The sequence below is a fragment of the Natator depressus genome, chromosome 10, assembly GCF_965152275.1.
Source record: "Natator depressus isolate rNatDep1 chromosome 10, rNatDep2.hap1, whole genome shotgun sequence".
NCBI classification, from domain to species: domain Eukaryota; kingdom Metazoa; phylum Chordata; order Testudines; family Cheloniidae; genus Natator; species Natator depressus.
The window spans coordinates 54,540,158-54,561,423 of NC_134243.1; the positions used below are offsets into that span (position 1 = coordinate 54,540,158).

Below are 21,266 nucleotides of genomic sequence, written 5' to 3' on the forward strand. Positions count from 1 at the left end.
GGCTTTCTTAATTGTGTGTCTTATTACCAAAACAATTCTTAGTGCTCCACGATCCCTTATATGCCACATGGGAGTACAGTGCCAAAAAGGTAAGGAAAATGCGGGAAAGGGACAGCACAAAAAACAGATTTTTCGTAACATCTCTACAACACTCAAACAAATGTAGAATTTACTGTATCTACCTAATCACTCCTTCACCTCCTCATATCCACCACATAAATTGTACCATCAATTAAACTATATGCCTGAATAGCAAATCAGTGAATTTAACATTCAAAACACAAACATGCCACTACAAATGAATCACTTTTATTCTAAAATACTTATTCTTTCTGTCAAACATTGTATGGAAAGCTGCCCAACCACACTGAATGCACAGAATTGAGAAATTATATCTCAATCTACCCAGGATTATTTTACTCCAGAAATAACAGAGGCCAATGTTGAGCCTCAGATTTTACTTTCTCAATTCTATATTCTTTTGATTTTAAAATACTATAATTTTTAGGGGGAAAAGTGCTTTATTTATGTTGTTAAAGCTAGTAAAAAAAAAGTTGAAGGGGGAAAAAAAGGTCCAGCTCAAGGGTCCTAGCCTAAACACACTATTACCGAATTGATAACTCTTTACTGAATCCTACAATAGACTTCTAATTTGCTTTCATAACAGATTGGATTCCCGTGAAGAAATAAAAGATTAATCGCTTTCTAGAAGGCTCTTAATTCCCATGAACTTTTGGAAGTACAATCAACAAATGAAAGGGAGTAAAATAAGTTTGTAGACATGTAAACTGATGGCTGTAATCAATAACCTGAACACAATGGGATAAACATCAATACTGATCACGGTCTAAACCCCATTTTTGCAGTGCTGTAAAGATGATTTATTTTACCCTTGATTGACTTCAATTACAGTGTTTCATTTCTTATATCAGAATAACCTGAAAAGAGATAAGGAGCAGTAAAGCTTTTTCACCCATGAAATTACTCTCTATGTACCTCTTCTACTCATGAATTCAAGGGCAGCAGTGTTTTTAACTTAGATTATAAACTCAGTTGCTCCAACTGGAAGAGTCAGAGGAATTAGAGAAATTGGTTCCCATAAATCCTGGAATACTGTCTATATATACAAAAGATCAATGCTGAACTGAGACCCAGTTTATGACTCACACCTAACTCCAGAAGGAGGAATATAGGAGTCTGTGGAGCTAGAAGTGCTGCCTTGTCCCAAAAATGCAATAGGACAACTGACCCTTTGTTCAAATGCCATTAAAGGGGAGAGGGATATAAGCAGAGTTTAGTAACAAATTCAGTTGCATACAAAAATCACTCACACATGGGAAGGATAAATGTTTGCATAATATGTTTTATTTTTTGCTTAACACAACAGACAAGGTGACTATCTGGCCCATTGTGTCATTAACACAATGGGCCAACTTTTCTCTGTTTATGCCACTGTAAATCTGGAATAACACAACTGACATCAATGGCATTTTAGAGCCATGTAAATGGGAGCAAAGTCAATGACATGGTAAATTATCACCTTGTCTTTTGAGTTAATTACTATAATTCAGTGGGTATTTGGCGTATAAGTAAAACAATAGCCAAAGCAAAAGTGATAACAACAGAGTGGTTGAAGAGTAAGAAGAGAAAGGCTGTTAGTTTAGCTGCACAGATTCTTGATGGAGTACATTTGGATATCTGTTCTGGAGTAATTTATTAGTGTAAATCAGAGATATACTTAATTTAATGTTTTTCATTAAACTGATTGTGACACAATACAAATGACTGGAAAGTAAGTATAAAAATGTGAAATCAGACTACAGCATTTTGCAAGAGTACTATTTTTGAATGATTAATTATTATTTGTAAAGGATTTATTATCTGTGAGCTACAAAAACACAAGTAAAGTCCATCCTTCTTCAGAGAACTTTGCAGTCTAAAAACACAAACAGAGGTGAGAAAAGATGGACAGGGAAACCCAGAGGAAGGTGAATGGATAATGTCTCCGAGGTAAAAGATGGGGTGGGGGGGAGGGAGAGGACCAAGAACTATTCTCTGTGGATGTTCAAGATGAAGAAATACAGAGCATGAGAAATAACCACCAAACGAAATGATGAAAAAGCAAGTAGAGAGGTAGGAGGAGAGCAAGGTATAATGGGCCATGAAAGGCAAGTAAGGACAGAGTGATAAAAAAAAGAGGTAGTGAACAACAGCACTAAAGGCTGAGGAAAAGATTATGGAAGACAAGAGGACAGGGCTAAAAAACTCCAACTTCCTAAAAAAGTTGAAACCCCAAAATTGCAACAATTAATTTTTTCCAGATTAACATGGAAGGGCACATTGATTTTCTTGGGACAAGAGGTGCATTTGTAATTTACAAAATGTTAGTGTATGGAATTAGTTCAGACTCGGACAATTTCCAAGCATTTAACATTACAGACATGTTGTAAGACTAAATAAAATAATTTGTTTAACATCTGGAGTTTTGGAACCAATTTAGGAAATTATTTTGATTTAATGTTTGTTTTTTAGTTACTCCAGGGTGAAGAAATTGTGTTTCTTTAATCAAGCTTTTAGAGTGGAGAAAAGTATTTTATTTCAGTGTTTAATGTTATAGGATATAACATATATATGCAAACAGTTCCTACTCCATGGAAGACAGCCACTTGTTTTATAGCATACCAACCTACAGAATAAATTATTATACCTGCACTTCATGATTTCTCTGGACAATCTAAGTTTAAAAAAACCCTATCCAAACTAGAGAATATATTTAAAGATTTTCATACAATTCATTTTCGGAAGCTTCAAACACACATAAATAAACATGACAGTTTGAATATCCATTCTATAAGACTCTGTTGATTTGCTTTTATCTTTGATACGCTCTAATCTGGCAAGTTAATTCTGAAGGAAGACAACATATGTTGGTCAGATATTGAGGAAGATGAAGTAACACCTGCACCCTAAAGAATCATTGTGACCTTGTCTGCAAAGAAACACTGAAGACAGGAAGAGGAATGGTTGAACAAATCATTACAAACTAATTTTGTAAAGTTAAAAGTTATATCTCAAATACCACAAAATTAAGTCTGCATTTCATGTGACAAAAAAAATATCCGTAGGCACTGCTTCTTGCTTTGTATATCAGAGGTAGTGACCTTAGGCTTTGCTTTGTCATATTCCACTGTAGAGACATGCACAAAAATGGGAACTAAATTCACAAGATATGACTTTCACCTGCCTATTAAAATGAAGGCTTAAGCACTTACTTTATACACAGATAGTACTCTATCACAGCAAAGACGTTAAAAATGCCTTTTAGAAGACACTACAATTATCTAGCATTGCAGATCTGGTAATTTAGTTTGTAAAGTAATCCAATGGAGTGTCACATTACAGACATGGTCTGTGTACCTTTAGCAGAAAAATAAAACAAATTCTAATGCACATTTCATAGCACAGCTAAGATTCTTGCATGCAGGATGAAAAAGAAAATATAGGTCTAGGGTGACCAGATGACAAGAACAAAATATCGGGACACATGGGGGGGCAGCCACAGGCTCACCCTCCCCCACCAGGGCTGGCTCTAGGTTTTTTGCCGCCCCAAGAAAGAAAGGGGGGGGAAAAAGCCGGAATGCTGCTGAAGCAAAATATCTGGACAAATGGTGTCCCGATCATACATACTAAATATCGGGACATCTGGTCACCCTATATAGGTCCTATTCATCAATGAGTTACAGTCTTAATTACAAAATATGCATTGAAGTCACAGAGGAAAAAACACATTGGTCATCACTCATATATAATGTAAATAGCAGTCTTCAAAATCCATGGCTGCATGATGTGAAATGAAAATTTGTCCAGTATACGACTGAAGCCATATGGTGATAGTGGGAAGAAATCAGAGAAGGAATAGATGTGACATTATCAAGCAAATAATGAGGATTCATGAATAAAAATGAAGGCTATTTTGGAAAAGAAAGGCAACATAACTTGAACATCCATTAAACAGATCTAACATGTAATAGTATGCAGTCAAGACCTTAACTGGGGACAACTATAGCCACCATTATTGTTGAAACTTTTGCTAAGTTTGGCCTCTTCTTGCAAAGATTATCCAAAATCATCTTGTGTATAGTCATATTTTCCTTAAAAGTCAGCGTTGGCTGTTTTCTTTTTCTTCTTTCTTTGTACAAACATATTTGGATTGAGCAATACAATGGAAATCCAGCTGCCACTCTTATTTCAGCTCCCCACATCTCTATTGCAGGGATTCACTTCTATCCTTACAGAATAGGCATGAAACCAGTAGGCTGCTATAGAAATTAATAGAGAATGATATCCTGTATAAAGGATTTTCAAACAATTCTGTAGAATTCTATAGCAGGGATGTAATTTAGTATGATCATTCAAAAGAACCTATATAAAGCTGTCATTTTCTATTAAACTCCACAGAACTTTTTGTTCTCCAATCCCTTTCACAAAGCGCAGACAAGTAATGCAGTCTCATTCCATATACCTATCTTTGAGACAACCTCGTCTATACTAGAAAGCAACTATTAGCATTCAGCAACTTTCTGCTTTTGCTCTTACCTCACCAGCTAACCACTACTTGGCTATGGGCTTCTCTACAAGGTCTGGGATGGGAAATATTTTCAGAGTGACATATAGATATTTATCCCTGCTCCTCTCTTTAGAATCACTGGGAGCCATGAAGCAAAATCACTCCACACTATTTTGCAAATGTACTCCCGAGAAGGAACTCCTTGATCTATTGTTCAGGAGTGTGCTATTCTAAAAAAAGTAATTTGTGGGACATCAGGAAATGCCCAGAAATAAACATAATAGCTGGAGTCATATGAAACATTTATATTAAAGCCCAACACCGCGTTATATACTTACAACTGAGCTTGTAAACCTTTCACACTGATATGGTCCCAGCTTTGAATGAACCTGTGCATATCACATGAAAATCATTCTTTCACATATTAATCCAGAGATGACAAAGGCATGTAAGAAGAAAGGATTTAGCTTCCTGCTTCTTTTCCAGACACAGATTAGGAAAAGCCAACTTGGTCACTGCTGCTATTTGATTCTTAAGAAACAGCTGAGAATGTAACACACTTGAGTGGCTGATATAACTTCAGCCAAATCCACTGGTTGCTTCCCCTAATCCATCATAATCACCCTCTTCTTGTCCAGAATGAGTTTCAGACAGTTTCCCAATCCAAGCCCCAGTCTTACCCAGGCTATGGGGAAAATGCTCAACAGCACTCATGGAGCTAGATATATGAGAGAGAGAGAGAGAGAGAGAGATCTAACGCTAGGCATCATCTGCACACTGAACACACTTTATTCCATACCTCCTTACTATGTCCATGTTTATAAAATACAGAAATGCAAGTTCATTCCCTCATTCTCACAGGAGATGATAAATAACTTATTACACAAATGTTTTACATTAATCATACCGGTATTTGTTTTTCTATGTTATGGCCATGTACACTGACAGGATCTTTGTAAGGAAAAAATAATTGTTTGACTTGTGTGTGTGGTTGCTTATCAAAGTTTTGGTCTAACAACAATCAACAGAATCATGGATAGTACAGAGAGGAGCAGTAAACATCCATCAATGGCTTTCGCAGTGCACCTTACTCCTAATATACATCTGCTTCTTCCAACCCAGGAAATTCCTTAAGCAGAGGCAATCAATAGTGCTGAATTATGTAATGATTCTGTGATTTACACAAACATCCAATTTGTCCCAAGGTGAAAAGTTACAGGCATACAACACCACCCAGAATTTGACCCAACATTCTTAGGCATAGCATGATTCTGTCAAATATAACTTAATAGGCTGCTGCAATGGTAGAGAGAGCATAATTTTAATTTTCTTAATATGATTTTCTAACAGTAGCAAAGCCTGCTTTGTTATGTTGATTAATCTTGTTGTTTCTCTATGACAAGATCAGGTTTTATGCATAAATGTTTTTATCCAGAATGCCTGCATTGCTTTTTCTGTAGCATGGTACAATACAATCCTGATTATCACAAAGCTAGTAACACAAAAGGTCAAAATTAGGCTGCAGCATATTCTTTCCAGTTGCTGGAATTCAATATTGTTTGGTTTTCATCTTCTTTTTACTGCAATTTGTCTCCTCATGGTCCTTTCATACAATATTTTCCTTTATCCTATTCCTTTTAGGTTCCTATACTGCCCTTCACAATGGTATTTGAGTACTCTGAGTAGTACATTAAGTGATGTGATTTGTGTCTTTCTATCCCTTTGTTGTATCACTCTCTCTCCTCCAAGGAGAAAAAAAAACTGCATGTGGATCAAAATGTATATTTATTTATTTGTGTATTTTCATGAGTGAAGGCAAGGTCCCATGTATGCCATTCACTCAGCACAAAATACAGTGAGATTCACAGTGGTTCTCAGATCCTACAGGAGTTTGTTCCATAGTCCTGGATTAGTTCCTGAGACATTGCTGTGTTCTGAACAACCTATCTATTTTAGGTCCAGAACATTATTGCCTTGGAGAGACCTTACAGAGGTAAGGTGGGTGAGGCAGTATCTTTTATTGGACCCACTTCTATTGGTGAAAACTTTCACGCTACATAAAGCTCTTCTCAAGGAGACACCTTGGATGATTTAATAGAATTTGGTTGGATTATGAGCCTTCACAGAAGGAGCAGGATCAAAGACCTCTTGAGTTGCTTAAGATGTAGAAGAGCTCTGACCACTGCTTGTAGTCCTCTACATCTTGACTAGACCAGGTGCAATGTGTTACCAGGTGTATTGGTTGGTCTGGAAATGACCTGTGAAAGTCCTATGGAGTCAAGCGAGTACATGAGTTTGGGAGTTGTTGTATCTGAAGCCTTGTCAAAGGTAATGTTGAAGTTACCTAGGACAACTGGTGCAGGGTATTTTACTGCCTAATATATCAAGGTCTGAATCTTTTAGTCTTTGGAGGTCTATTAGTGACCACAACTTTCTCTTGTTAGCTAAGTGAATTCATATTGTCTTATGTAAAGTACTTTTTTGATTTGAAGTTAGAGGAGAAGGCAAGTTCAGTGCCACTTGCAGACTTGTGATGAACCGAGTTGCCTGGGCAGGATAATTTGAAAGAATACAGAGCTCACAGTACCATCCAGCAAGGTCTTGATAATACAGGGGGGTCTCACCAGTGATGCAGTTATGCACTCTTTTCTGTTTTTTCATCACAAATCTTGCACTCATCAGAATCAGCCTGACTCACTGAGGTTTTGTTGAACCTACTCTGGCTTGTAGACAGGTGGTGGTTTTGAGCAGTTACTAAGCCATAGATATCTTGAATCAAGCTAGGTCAGAGAGGTAGATTATACAGTTTGTCCAATGCCCTGGATGTGTTGGATCTTGTCAGCAGTCTGGCACTGGCCTGAGTTCTAAATTCCTCTCTGTTAAAGTAGCCATTTCTAAGGATATTGCCCTAACTAAGGGTTATCAGCCTCAAAGCTAACAGTTACCTTTACAACTACAAGCCAACCTTTCTCCTTCTCCAGTAAGCATGTGATGATCCTCAGAATAATGTGGGACTTTATTTTCCAAGGCTTGGAAGATTTACCTTCAAAACGGAATGGTCTTTTCCCTTTTCTGAATCTTTCTCAGATAAAAAAAATGGCAGCAGCATAATCTTGATAGAAAACACTTAAATTCAATCAACAACTCTTAGTCATATGACCTTTTGTTCCAGACCCTTCTGAAGGGTCCACAGAGCTTTTTGTTTAACTAGAGCTAAATGGATTTAGTTGTGCAATAACATTATAAGAGGGAAAGGATCTCCTTTGCCATCTTGCTATTCTTAGTGGCTGGCTATCTGATACTTACAATAAAAGATAGGCCAACTATACAAACTATACTTGTGACAGACTGTACCCGTGTCCACACCATACCCACTATTGTAATAATCTTTGTACAAAGTATGCCTTGTGAGGTATCATTTGAAAACTCATAATTTGCTGGTCAGTATCGTCCTGATAAAATGTGTGTGGCAACATTGTGAACATAATGTGAAGTTATAAAATTCCACTGTAGGGTGTTATTAACACATGTTCCAAACTGAGGTTGGCAAACAGGTCCATCTCAGACAAAGGGATGTGTGCTCTGCTTAATTTGTATTTAAGCAGTAAACACAGTCATCAAGCAGGAAAGAAAACAAAGGAAGCTCAAACAGATGAGGAAAAAGCAGCAGGGAACATCGTTCCCCATAGAGTTTTTGTTTCCTGGAATCCAACTGGAAATGTATTTCAAGAGGGGGACTGAAACTATAAAAGGAGGGATAAACACCCCAAGGCACCCCCACCTCTTCTTTACCTGCCCATTGCATTCATGGATCCCAAAGCAACAAAAGAACCATTAATTGGATTCTGGGAGAAGGAGTCCTGACCTCAGAAGTTTGGTCAGTAAGACTGCTGAAAGCATGTAGTAGAGAAATCTTTGCTTTGAATTTAACATGGTTTGTAAGTTAGACAAAATTGCGTTTTATCTTGACTTCTCTTGTAACCACTTCTGACCTTTATTTCTCATTACTTGCACTCACTTAAAATCTCTCTCTTTGCAGTTAATAAACTTGTTTTATTGTATTTTCTAATTCAGTGTGTTTAAATTGAAGTGTTTGGGGAAACTCCATTTGGGGTGGCAAGTTGTGTGCATATTATTTCTATTAAAGAAACAACAGACTTTACATAAACTTGTATTGTCCCAGAGAGCACTTGGCAGTACAGGACATTCATTTCTAGGGGAAAATCTAAGACTGGGTGTGTATTGTGGTCACCCTGAAGAATAACCAAGGCTGGTAAGAGCCAAGGTGTGGCTGGCTGGCTGGCTGCAGCACACACACAGACACAGCTGGGAGTGACTTGCATTCTGGAGACTATTTGTGAGCAGTCCAGGCTGGAGGCTACAGTAGCAAAGGGCACCCTAGGTTAGAGGGCAAGGATGACACAGCTACTCATTAGGCTGGATTGTACCTTGGTATGTCACAAAACTCTCTGGTGTTCTTGACACTAGAATTTTTCTAGCATTGCACTACCGCTGATGCAACTCTGACAATGATAACAACGGTGGCAGCACTAGCATCAGTAAAATGCTGCTGATATTTTAATAATTGTGTTGCTAGACCTGCTCTCGTAATGGTAGTTAATATGAAGAAAATTGTTAGTGCAATTTGTAATGATTCTGCAATTTACTTTCCTTTAATATTGTCCTCAACATTGTTTCTCAGGCTCAGCATGAAAGAATGCTTGTTTTATTGGGTTAGTCATGATATGTGGTGGTATCATTAGACTCAATCCAGCTTACTGTTCCAACTTTGTTTTGTGGCTCCATGTCATCTCAAGATATACTGAGAACAAACTGCATTCTATTACTTCCTGAAGCAAGCCTGTTCCTCCTGCATGTCGGTATTTACCATATTCACCTGACTCAAGACTCTCCATGATTACTGGATTCCATTTATAGCACTATTTTCATACAAATGATTTGTATTTCTGTCAACAGCTTAATAGAAGATGGGATTTAAGATAACACACCACTGTTTGCACCCTTACAGGGACATGGTTAGCTTGAAGTCTAGTTAATTACAGAAGTGATTATAATGTTGTTTCAGGTACTAGAGCTTACTCCGAGTCCACTTTCAACATTTTTGTGGTTTTATAATGACAATTCCTCATGCAACCCCAGGGGAAACTAACTGGATACACTGGGGAAAGAGAGGCTGTAAAATGCACTAAGAAAGAAAACTGAGGGGGAAAAGAATAAAATATTATTTCTCCAATCTCTCAGCTAAAGTAATCTAAGGTGTCGCTTGTAACAATCATAGATAATAATATTCAGGCAAAAGTATGACTGTTAGTTTGACAGAGTTGCTTTAACTATGGAGTTGTTACTGAGCCCCACTAAATTATTTTTATTATTGTTACAATTACTACTACGCTAAATTTGTCAGTCCACTCAAACACTGTCTTCTATTGGTTGGATTGTCACTGTTGGACTTGCCCAACGTGTGAAAGTGACAGATATGAGAGAGTGTGCAATTTCTTGCAATAACCTTAAAAAAACTTTTAAAATTAAGTGCAACTGTCTTTGGAGTTCACTGTGTTAAATCCAAAGGTTTTATTGTGGACTGAGGTTGTATGTAACTTTTCTAGGAGGGAGATGGGTTGTAAACCCTTGGAAGTGTTATGAACCTCAAAGGATTATATTGAACAATGGTCCAGACAAGAAGGACTTTTGGGTCAAGTGGTTTTCTTGGGGATCTTTAGGAGGTGAATGCAAGTTTCCCACCTCCACTTATGCAAAACCCCAGAGTTTTATAGCTACATCCTGAGAAGGGGACCATTGTCTACTGATTACCTGTTCCTGGAATCTGAAGATCAAAGGCCCAAGTTGTATACAGGAAAGACCAAACTTTTCATGGGGGTGCTAGTTCTAAGCTGAGGCTGTGATGAACTTGCAACCACAGAAAAAACCGCTTGGTGGAGTTTGAAGGACTGACTCTCACCAGATCCCTTGTTGGAGTTGGGGTGATCTCTGATAAGCTTATTAGCATGTGTGTAGGTTCTTCTATGGTTTTTAAATATGTTTTCTCTTTAATGCTTTCAGCTTAAAAATAACTATGCTTGCTTAGAAAGAACTGTGTGGTAACTCATGACTGCTTGCAATTATGTTGTTCATAGCCTTTGAAGAGAAAGCAAAGCATAGACAGTGGCTTATTTAGGCAGTCTGGCTTGCTGGGAATATCACAGTGTAGGCAGGAGATTGTGCAGCCTAAAAAAAACCAAACAAACCCCTGGTCAGAAGAGAGAGAGATGCAGGTCTCTACTCAAGAGAGGTGACAGCTGAGGAACCAGGAGATTAGAGTAAGGGCCCTTGGTGGATGATGGAGGAGGAAATACAAATGTAGTTGCCCTGAACTGTGACAGTGAGCTTGGTGTCCTGCCGACTATAGAGGATATATAGAATGAGATGGAGAAGTGAAAAGGAGAAAAGGAGTCAGAAGAACAAAAGAAGAAAGGGAGGAGAAATGAGAAAGCAGGAGAAGAGAGGAGGGATGAAAAAAGGTAGGAGGAGAGGGAAAGAGAAAGAGGGAGCTAATGTGGATCATCTCACTGGTGTGATAATTCTTTTTTAAACAAAAACAAGTTCGTGCTTTAATTCTTCTAGCATTTGGAGAGTTATTTACTTCAAAGACACTGTATTTCAGACATTTAAGTAATGGCCCTTTTTATGTTGTACCTAAGGGACTTCTTCTGTTGGTTCCTTTCAATTTTTCTAATGTCAAGCTCCAGAAGAGTCAATTAATTGTAAGACATGATGCTCCATAAATCAATAAAATGTATTTTGCAATATTTTAATGCTTTAGCTCATAGACTCCTCTTGCACATTTTTTGTCATATGTTTTGTGTAGGCTCCATCCTTTCCTCCCTCTCTCAACATGAGAATGGCCCTACTGGGTCAGACCAAAGGTCCATCTAGCCCAGTATCCTGTATTCTGACAGTGGCCAGTGCCAGGTGCCCCAGAGGGAATGAACAGAACAGGTAATCATCAAGTGATCCATCTCCTGTCGCTCATTCCCAGCTTCTGGCAAACAGAGACTAGGGACACCATCTCTGCCCATCCTGGCTAATAGCCATGGATGGACCTATCCTCCATGAATTTATCTAGTTCTTTTTTGAACCCTGTTATGGTCTTGGCCTTCACAACATCCTCCGGCAAGGAGTTGCACAGGTTGACTGTGCGCTGTGTGAAGAAATACTTTCTTTTATTTGTTTTAAACATGCTGCCTATTAATTTCATTTGGTGACCCCTAGTTCTTGTGTTATGAGAAGTAGTAAACAACACTTCCTTATCTACTTTCTCTACTCCAGTCATGATTTTATAGACCTCAAATCATATCTTTTAGCCATCTCTTTTCCAAGCTGAAAAGTCCCAGTTTTATTAATCTCTCCTCATACAGAAACCGTTCCATAACCCTAATCATTTTTGTTGCCCTTTTCTGAACCTTTTCCAAGTCCAATATATCTTTTTTGAGATGGGTCGACCACATCTGCACACAGTATTCAAGATGTGGGCGTACCATGGATTTATATAGCAGCAACATGATATTTTCTGTCCTATTAGCTATCCCTTTCTTAATTATTCCCAGCATTCTGTTCGCTTTTTTTGACTGCCACTGCACATTGAGTGGATGTTTTCAGAGAACTATCCACAATGGCTCCAAGATCTCTTTCTTGAGTGGTAACAGCTAATTTAGACCCCATCATTTTATATGTATTGTTGGGATTATGCTTTCCAATGTGCATCACTTTGCATTTATCAACATTAAATTTCATCTGCCATTTTGTTGCCCAGTCACCCAGTTTTGAGAGATCCTTTTATAGCTCTTCGCAGTCTTCCTGCGTCTTAACTATCTTTAGTAATTTTGCATCATCTGCAAATTTTGCCACCTGGCTGTTTACCCCTTTTCCCAGATCATTTATGAGTACGTTGAATATGACTGGTCCCAGAACAGACGCCTGGGGGACACCACTATTTACCTCTCTCCATTCTGAAAACTGACTATTTATACCTACCCTTTGTTTCCTATCTTTTAACCAGTTACCAATCCATGAGAGCACCTTCCCTCTTATCCCGTGACAGCTTACTTTGCGTAAGGGCCTTTGGTGAGGGGCCTTGTCAAAGGCATTCTGAAAATCTAAGTACACTATATCCACTGGATACCCTTGGTCCACATGCTTCTTGACCCTATAATATAAAGTTGGTATATATTAAATCTGAGTAGAGGTGGGCAAAATACTTCTAAAACTATTTCCCTTAAAAAACTATTTTAAAAACCATTAAACATTAAAAAAATGAAAGGCAAATTTAGCCCCTTTCTTAAAATTCTTGATGAAAATTAATGATTTTTAAAAATGTACTAAGGCTATTGTAAAAAATGTTGTGACAAAATTTTTCCTACCGTTTAACCCTCCCCTATCTCCAATTTTGAAATTGGTTGATATAGATTTTGATTGGCCATGTAAGTGAGATGGCATAGCTTCTACTGCCATCATTCATTGTGCCTATTCTATGTGTCCAGGAGAAGTAGAAGAAGCCATTTTGAGCCATTTTTTCCCGCATCTCCAGGTATGGAAAAGATTTTCAAAGGCACAGAGGACAGTTCGGGTTGTAAGTCAATGGGAATTAGGTTCCTTGACCTTTTAGCCACGTTTGAATGTTTTGCCTGTGGTTTCTGTGCTCCTGAGCCTCTGTGTGTGTGTGTGTGGGGTGGATTGGAGAAGAGTTACTATGTTAATTGGATTCATGGGTATTTTGTGTTTTATTGCCCCTGTAGTGCTAGTATACAGACCATAAGAATCAATAATGTTTTAGTTACATCATAACTTTGATAATCACAGTAATGATGTCCTCCACCTAAAATGGCCTTTCCTCATGCTGATTCCCCAAAATTCCAGTTTAAGTTACACACAGAATTTGCTCATGCAAGTGTAACCCATGGCTGTTTGGTGTGGCACTCTGTACCTCTCTAGTGGCAGCTAGAGATTGATGAGTTTGATACAGCCTTGGCTAAGCAACATGTGTCTTGAAATTGGATTTGGCAGCAGGTGTTATAACTCACAGAATTCTATAATATGTATAGTACTTCTTGAGTCTAAAAATTAAAGGAAACATTAATTCACACAATATGTAGTCAAATCCCATGAAATCCACTGCCACAGGAGGTCCTAGAGTAATACATTACAGGTTTGTTTAAAGTACGGTTCTTCTCTGGAAAGTGACTTTGTAAAAACGGCATCATGGTGTTCCACATTTATTCTGTCTCAACAACTTCCATATCAAAATATGCTCAGATTACAAAGTAAAACTTTTTCAAACTGCCACTCTGCAGACCTCACTTCATAATTTAATTTGTGCTCTTTTTGGCTTGTGCACCATTACCAGTAATAAAGGATCTGCAAGTCACATGCTATCCTCCATTACACCTGTGCAACCCCATTGTCTTCAAATTATGCCTTTGGTTATAACCATTCAACCTTAATACTTTCACTGGGATTGCACAGAAGTAACTGAGGGCATATTTTGATGACAACTGAGTTGCAATGAAGACATTTTGTTAATATTGTTGATTATACGCAAACTAGAAAGGAACCAATTGGTTCTGCAAGGCTGACAATATTAAAATGATATTTTTTCACTAAGATCAATAATTTTCCTCAGAAACTGAATGGCTCAAAATTTTTATCCACCATAGGATTTGTCATATCAGATTAGAGCATTTGTCTGCCAGATATCCTGCTTTCCCCAGCTGTTGCTCACAGCAGGAAATAAGACAGTTACCTTTTCCCGTAACTGGTGTTCTTCGAAATATGTTGCTCATGTCGATTCCATATTAGGTGTGTGTGCGCTCGCCACATGCACAGGTGCCAAAAGTTTTTCCCTCAGTGGTATCCCTACGGGAGTGTCTCTGGTGCCCCCTGGAGCAGTGTGCACATGCAAAGATAAACTGTATAAGGGGCGCCGTCGGCTCCCTCCACCCTCAGTTCCTTCTTGCCGGAAACTCCGTCAGTGGAGGAGGAGGACGAATCATGGAATGGACATGAGAAACACATCTCGAAGAACACCAGTTACAGAAAAAGGTAACCGTCTTTTCTTCGAGTGCTTTCTAATTCCATTCCCTATTAGGTGGCTCCCAAGCAGTGCCAACAGAAGCAAATAGGAAATCACGGGTGTGTAGATTGCAACACAGCTCTGCTGAACACAGCATCATCTCTGGCTTGATGAGTGATGGCATAATGCGCCATGAACGTGTGAACCGAAGACCACGTTGCAGTTCTGCAAATGTCCTGGATAAGAACATGGGCCAGGAAGGCCGCTGAGGACACCTGAGCTCTGGTCGAGTGGGCCCTCACAATTGGTAGTGGCGGGACCTGTGGCGGGACTCATAACAGGTCCAGATGCAGGAGGTGATCCAGTTGGAAATCCTCTGCGATGAACCGGAAGGCCCTTCATCCTGTCTGCTGTCGCAATGAAGAGCTGGGTCAACCTGCGGAAGGGCTTGGTATGCTCCAGGTAAAACACCAGGGCATGTCCGACATCCAGGGCATGCAGCCTCCTTTCCTCCCCAGTGGTGTGCAGTTTGGGACAAAACAATGGGAGGAAGACATCCTGGTTAACATGGAAGGAAGACACCACCTTTGGCAGAAAGGCCGATGGGGGTCACAGTTGAACTTTATCCTTGTAGAACACTGTATACGGCGGCTTAGATGTCAGGGCTTTAAGCTCCAACACTCGTCTCGCAGATGTTATCGCCACAAGGAACGCGACCTTCCATGAGAAGTGGGAGAGGGAGCAGGAGTCCATAGGCTCAAAGGCGGACCCATGAGCCTGGAGAGAACCAAGTTAAGGTCCCACTGTGGGACAGGAGCCCAGGCCAGCAGGAAGAGTCTCTCAAGGCCTCTCAGGAATCGGACCGACATGTCATGCAAGTTACACACAGAATTGACCTTGGATCAGCAGGTGAAAAGCAGAGATAGCTGCAAGTTGCACTCTGATGGAAGAGAGGGCCAGCCCTTGCTTCTTAAGATGGAGCAGGTAATCTAAGTAAATTGTAAAGAGGAGCATGCTGGAGAGATGCTATGCTGAGACTCCCAGTGGGAGAACCTCGTCTATTTGGCCAGGTAGGTTGCTCTAGTGGAAGGCTTCCTGCTTTTCAGGAGGATTTGCTGGACCTCGTTACAGCAGGCTTGCTCCTCCAAGTGCAACCACACAGCATCCAGGTGGAGGGGGGAGAGGTTGGGGTGTAGGAGACACCCACGATCCTGTGAGAGCAGATCCGGTTGGTCTGGAAGGGGTCAGGGAGTGGCCACTGCCAGGTCCACCAGCATACTGAACCAATGTTGGCACGGCCACACTGTGGCGACCATGATGACTTGGGCTTTGCCTTTCTTGACCTTTGAGAGGACTCTGCTGATGAGTAGGATTGGCAGGAACATGTACATCAGTCCCCACAACCATGATAGGAGGAAGGCATCAGACACGGAGTCTTTACCCAGACCCTGTAGGGAACAGAAGTGATGACATTTCCCGTTCTGTCTGATGGCGAACAGGTCCACTTGGGGAGTTCCCCACCTCTGGAAGAGCATCCGGGCTACCTCCAGATGGAGCAAGCAGTCATGGTGCTAGAAAAAGGACCTGCTGAGGTGATCTGCCAGCATATTCCTGACATCGGGGAGGTGACAGACCTCCAGGTGGATTGCGTGGTTGATGCAGAAATCCCACAATTGGAGAGGCTCTTGACAGAGGGCCAATGAGCATGCTCCCCCCATCTGTTGATGTAGAACATCGAGGCCATATTGTCCGTAAACATGCTCACCCCCATGCCCGCCAGGTGCGGTAGAAAGACCCTGCAGGCCAAACGTACTGCTCTGAGCTCTTTGATGTTTATGTGCAATGTCATCTCCTCCAGGGACCGCGTGCCCTGGGTCTGGAGGCTGCCATGGCGCACTCCCCAGCCCAGGTCCATGGTGTCCAATATCAACTCGATTGAGTGACAAGGGCTGTCAAATGGAACTCATTCCAGGACCGCTGTGGGGTCAGTCCACCATTGCAGCAAGGTAAGAATCATTGGTGGGATGGTAACAACCTTTTTCAGGTGATCTCTGGACTGGGAATAGACTGTCGCCAGCCACTTCTGTAAGGCCCGCATCCTGAGCCTGGCATGGCAGACAACATACGTACATGCTGCCATGTGGCCCAGCAGGTGCAGGCAAACCCTGGACGTGGTCACAGAGAACACGGAGACTCCCATGATGAGGTCCACCAATGCCTGGAACCTCTCCTGCGGCAGAAACACTCTGGCGCAGGTGGAGTCAAGCACCACCACGATGAACTCTATCCTGTGCACTGGAACTAACATTGACTTTTTGTGGTTTACCAGCAGGCCAGGGATTGGCACATGGCCTGCGGCACCATGACATCCCTTTTGACTTGGGACCTAGAGCAACCTTTGACGAGCCAGTCATTGAGGTACGGAAGAATCTGGATACTGCGACACATGAGGTTGGTAAACACCCTTGGTGCTGTTGCAAGGCAGAACGGAAGGACCGCAAACTGATAGTGGTTGGTTCCCACCGTGAATCATAGGAAGTGTCTGTGACCTTGAAAGATCACTATGTAGAAATATGCGTCCTTCAAGTTGAAGACAGCATACCAGTCTCCCGGATCCAGGGAGGGGATGATGGAGGCCAGGGAGACCATGCGGAACTTCAATTTCTTTAGGTATTTGTTGAGGTCTTGCAGGTCCAGGATGGGCCGTGGACTGCCCTTGGCCTTTGGGATTAAAAAGTACTGGGAATAGAAACCCTTGTTCCTGTACTCGTGTGGAACCTCTTCCACCACACCCAACTGCAGCAACCCTTTCACCTCCTACATGAGGAGACTCTTGTGAGGGGGGTCCCTGAAGAGGGATGGGAGGGGGGGAAAGAAACTGGAGCGTATAACCTGGAGCCACTGTATTGAGGACCCAGCGGTCTGAAGTTATAGTGGTCCATGCCGGGAGGAAAAAAAGAAAGGCAGTTGGAGAAAAGTGGGAGATGGATCCGGGGTATAGTCCAGTAGGTCGCCCTTGGGTGCATCCTCAAAACGCTCGGTTGGCCCCCTGCTTAATGCGGGTTGAGCCCGATTGGGCAGAGGGTGAAGGTGGGTGACTCGGGCGGCGCTTGTAGCCCCTACCCTTTTTGTGGGGCGGCTCCTGCTAGGGTTGGCTCCCTTGGCCCTGAGCTGGCTGTGGTTTGAACTGCTTACGGGCTGGCCCAGGGACGTACAGCCTTAGAGTTTTCAGGGTAGTACAGGAGTCTTTTAGTCCATGAAGCCGACTGTCCGTCTGTTCTGCAAATGACCTGGTCGTTGAAAGACCGATCTTGCATTGACTGCTGAGCCTCTGTTGACAAGCCAGAGAGGAGAAGCCAGGATGCCTGCTGCATAGAGATGGCCAAGGCCATGGTGGGAGCTGTGGAGTCCGCCTTGTCTGAAGCTGCCTGGAGGGCTGCTCTGGCTGCAGCTGCACCCTCCTCGAGGATCGCCCGGAATTCTTTCCTAGACCCTTCAGGAAGCAAAACCTCGAACTTGACCATGGCCTGCCACGTTATAGTTGTAGTGGCCGAGGAGGGCTTGGTGATTGGCCACTTTCAACTGAAGGCTGGAAGACGAATACATTTTTTGCCCGAACAAATCCACTCTCTTTGAGTCTTTATTCTTGGGCATAGCCCTGGGTTGCCCATGCCTCTCCCTTTGATTAACAGCCTCAGCTACGAAGGAATTTGGCGCTGGGTGAGCGTAGAGGTACTCATGGTCTTTAGCTAACACAAAGTATTTGTGTTCAGCCCTTTTCGAAATGGGGTGCAGGGAAGAGGGGGTTTGCCATAAGGCATTAGTAATTTACAATATCCCTTCATGTAGGGGTGAAGCCACCCTAACAGATGCTGTGAACCAAAGGACATCGAACAGGGAGTCCGATGGCTCCTCTAGCTCAGGGGTCTCAAACACGCAGCCCGCGGAGTTATTTGGTGTGGCCCACCAAGCTCCCCACATCCCCTCCGAGTTATTTCCTGCAGCCGCCAAACTCCCCTCACCCGCCGCTCCCCCCCACCAGCTCGCAGTGTCCTGGCTCCTCTGCCTACCTCCAGGCGCTTTCCAGGTGGGAGGGGGGAGGAGCGGGGAGCCACACACTTGGGGAGGAGGCGGAGAAGAGGCGGGGCAGGGGCGGGAATTTGGGGAAGGAGTTGGAATAGGGGCAGGGAGGGGGCGGAGTTGGGGTGGGGACTTTGGGGAAGGAGTTGGAAGAAGCGAGGCGGGGGGGGCTTATGGAAGGGGTGGAGTGGGGGCGGGGTGGGGGGCAGAGGCGGGGAGGTGTCAGTGATGCGGCCCTCGGGCCAATGTACTAGTACTCATGTGACCCTCATGGTAATTTGAGTTTGAGATCCCTGCTCTAGCTCCTCTGCCTGGAGCCCCAGGTTGGAGGCAATCCTCTTCAATAGTTCCTGATCAGCTTCATGTCATCTTGTGGAACTGGGTAAGCAGGACCCATAATCACCCATAATCGATGGTGAGGACGAAGCTGGTGCCGTGGGATCTGCCATGTCCCCTGGAGGTCCAGCCGGCTGGTCTCCTGGGTCCTCATGGGCCTGGGGGGTCTGCCCTTCTGGGGTCTCCACCTCTGGTGGAGGGTGCGATGAGAGGCCGAAGGTCTATCCAAGGCCCCTGTCACTGACCAGACTGTCTGCGAAGGCTGGGTAAACTCCCATGGATTCCAGGGGTACCAGGCTGTCGGCCACTGGCCTTGGGCCATTGGGTTGGTTGTGGTGCTGATGATGTAGACAATATTGCCGGTGCCGGGGCTTGTCCCGCTGCCAAGGACTCCTGCTCAGTGCCCCAGCCTGAAGTGGAGTGGTCGCTGTCAGGCAACCATAATCGGGTGGACCAGCAGCCCTTCTCTCTGTGGCGCCAACTGCTGTGCCTCGACCTGTCAGATTGAGATGAGTCCCTTGCGTGGGACTTCGGGGACCGTCAGCATTCGGCGGATCAGTGTCAGTAATCTGGAGATCTACACCTCATGCTACTCGACCAGTACCAAGACGTGAAGCAGGACCGGGAGCTGGAGCGGTCCAATCAGCGGGAGGATCTCTCCAACCATGTCTTGGAGAGAGGTGCTGGCGGTTCGGTGACCAGTGGCTCCATTCATATGATTGGTCGCGTGATCGGTGCCGAGGCATTGGAGACACAAAGGGCAGGTCTTGATGCTCTTGCCAAGGGGCGCGTGCCTCCGTAGGTCTGCGCCAGGTTACAGCCGAGCCGCGCCTCAAATCCTGCTGTTGGTGCGCAGGGTCCAGAGACTGACAAGGGCTTCGCTAAGCCTGCCTCCCTGCTTCTGAGGCAGGACGGCTTCATGCAGGTGAGTGCTGGCGGGACCTCCCCCACGAACGGGAGTGCTGCTGCTGAGGTGGGGACATACAGGAAGGTCCCAAGGTGGGTTTACCCCAGGACCCGGGTACCACCGGAGCCAGTGTGGGTGGCATTAGTAGTGTCAGGATCTCCTGCACTCCCTACAGTGCCTCGGGTGTTGATGAGACCTCTAGATGATGAAGGCCTTCTTCACTGTCCAGTGTGGCAGGCATGGTACAGGATGGGTTAGACTGCTCGGCCTGAGCTGGGGCCTTAGTCCCTGATGGAGGTGTTGAGCTGTCCAGCACAGGTCTTGGCTCTCCTCCAGCCCTCTCCTTTCCCTTACGGAAAGTGGGAGATCTTCCCCTCATGGTTCTCTTCAACTTCTTGGCCAGAGCTGGGGAGGGGGATTGGTGCCAGCTTGTAGACAGCACCGGCGGGGCGCTCCGCACCGATGCTGCGGTGCTTGGGGCCAAGTCGGACCTCTGCTCTGGTGCTGGGTCAGCGCCGACTCCATCAGGAGTGCCCTGAGACGGATGTCTCTCTCCTTTTTTGTTTGGGGTTTAAAGGATTCACAGATGCGATGCTTGTTGCTTGTGTGTCCTTCTCCTAGACACCTTAAACAGCTACCATGCGGGTCGCTGATCAGCATAGGTCGCTTACAACGATCGCAGGGCTTAAAGCCTGGGGACTGGAGCATGCCCCATCCCTAGGCTGAGTCCTGTCTGGGACCAATTATACTAGAACTAATTCTAAGGGAACTATTAACTATGTACAACTATTTTACAGGGAAATGTTCAAAAGAAACACTGAATGAAGCGCAATGCTAGCCGAAGCAGCAGACTTCCAGCACCGTCACTGGTGGCAACAAGACACGGAAGGTGTGGGGAGCTGGTGGTGCCCCTTATACTGCAGCATATGCACTCTGCTCCAGGGGGCGCAAGAGCCGGTCCCCTATGGATACCACTGAGGGGAAAACTTCCAGCACTGGTGTGTGTGGCGAGCACGTACACCTAATATGGAATGGATATGAGCAAGCACTCGAAGAAGAACTGTTTATTCCTCAAGTACATATAATTGTAGATATGTTACTGCTTTGTGTTATATCCACAGCTGAAATGGCTGGGTAGTTTATTCTGGATTAACAATAAGAATGAGGCATATGGTTTGGAAAAAACACATAAAAGAGGCCCAAAGTAATCAACATAATAAACACTGGCCATATTTATCAAAGGCACCATAAACAAAGACTGACTCAAAACCAAATTCACACATGTATGA

The 21,266-nt window shown here is 43.3% G+C and overlaps 1 protein-coding gene across 2 annotated transcripts in view; it reads right to left on the reverse strand.

The window, feature by feature from the left end:
* Positions 1 to 21,266, reverse strand: part of ENTREP2 (endosomal transmembrane epsin interactor 2) — a 391,860-nt gene that overhangs the window by 69,484 nt on the left and 301,110 nt on the right. The window lies entirely within an intron of this gene.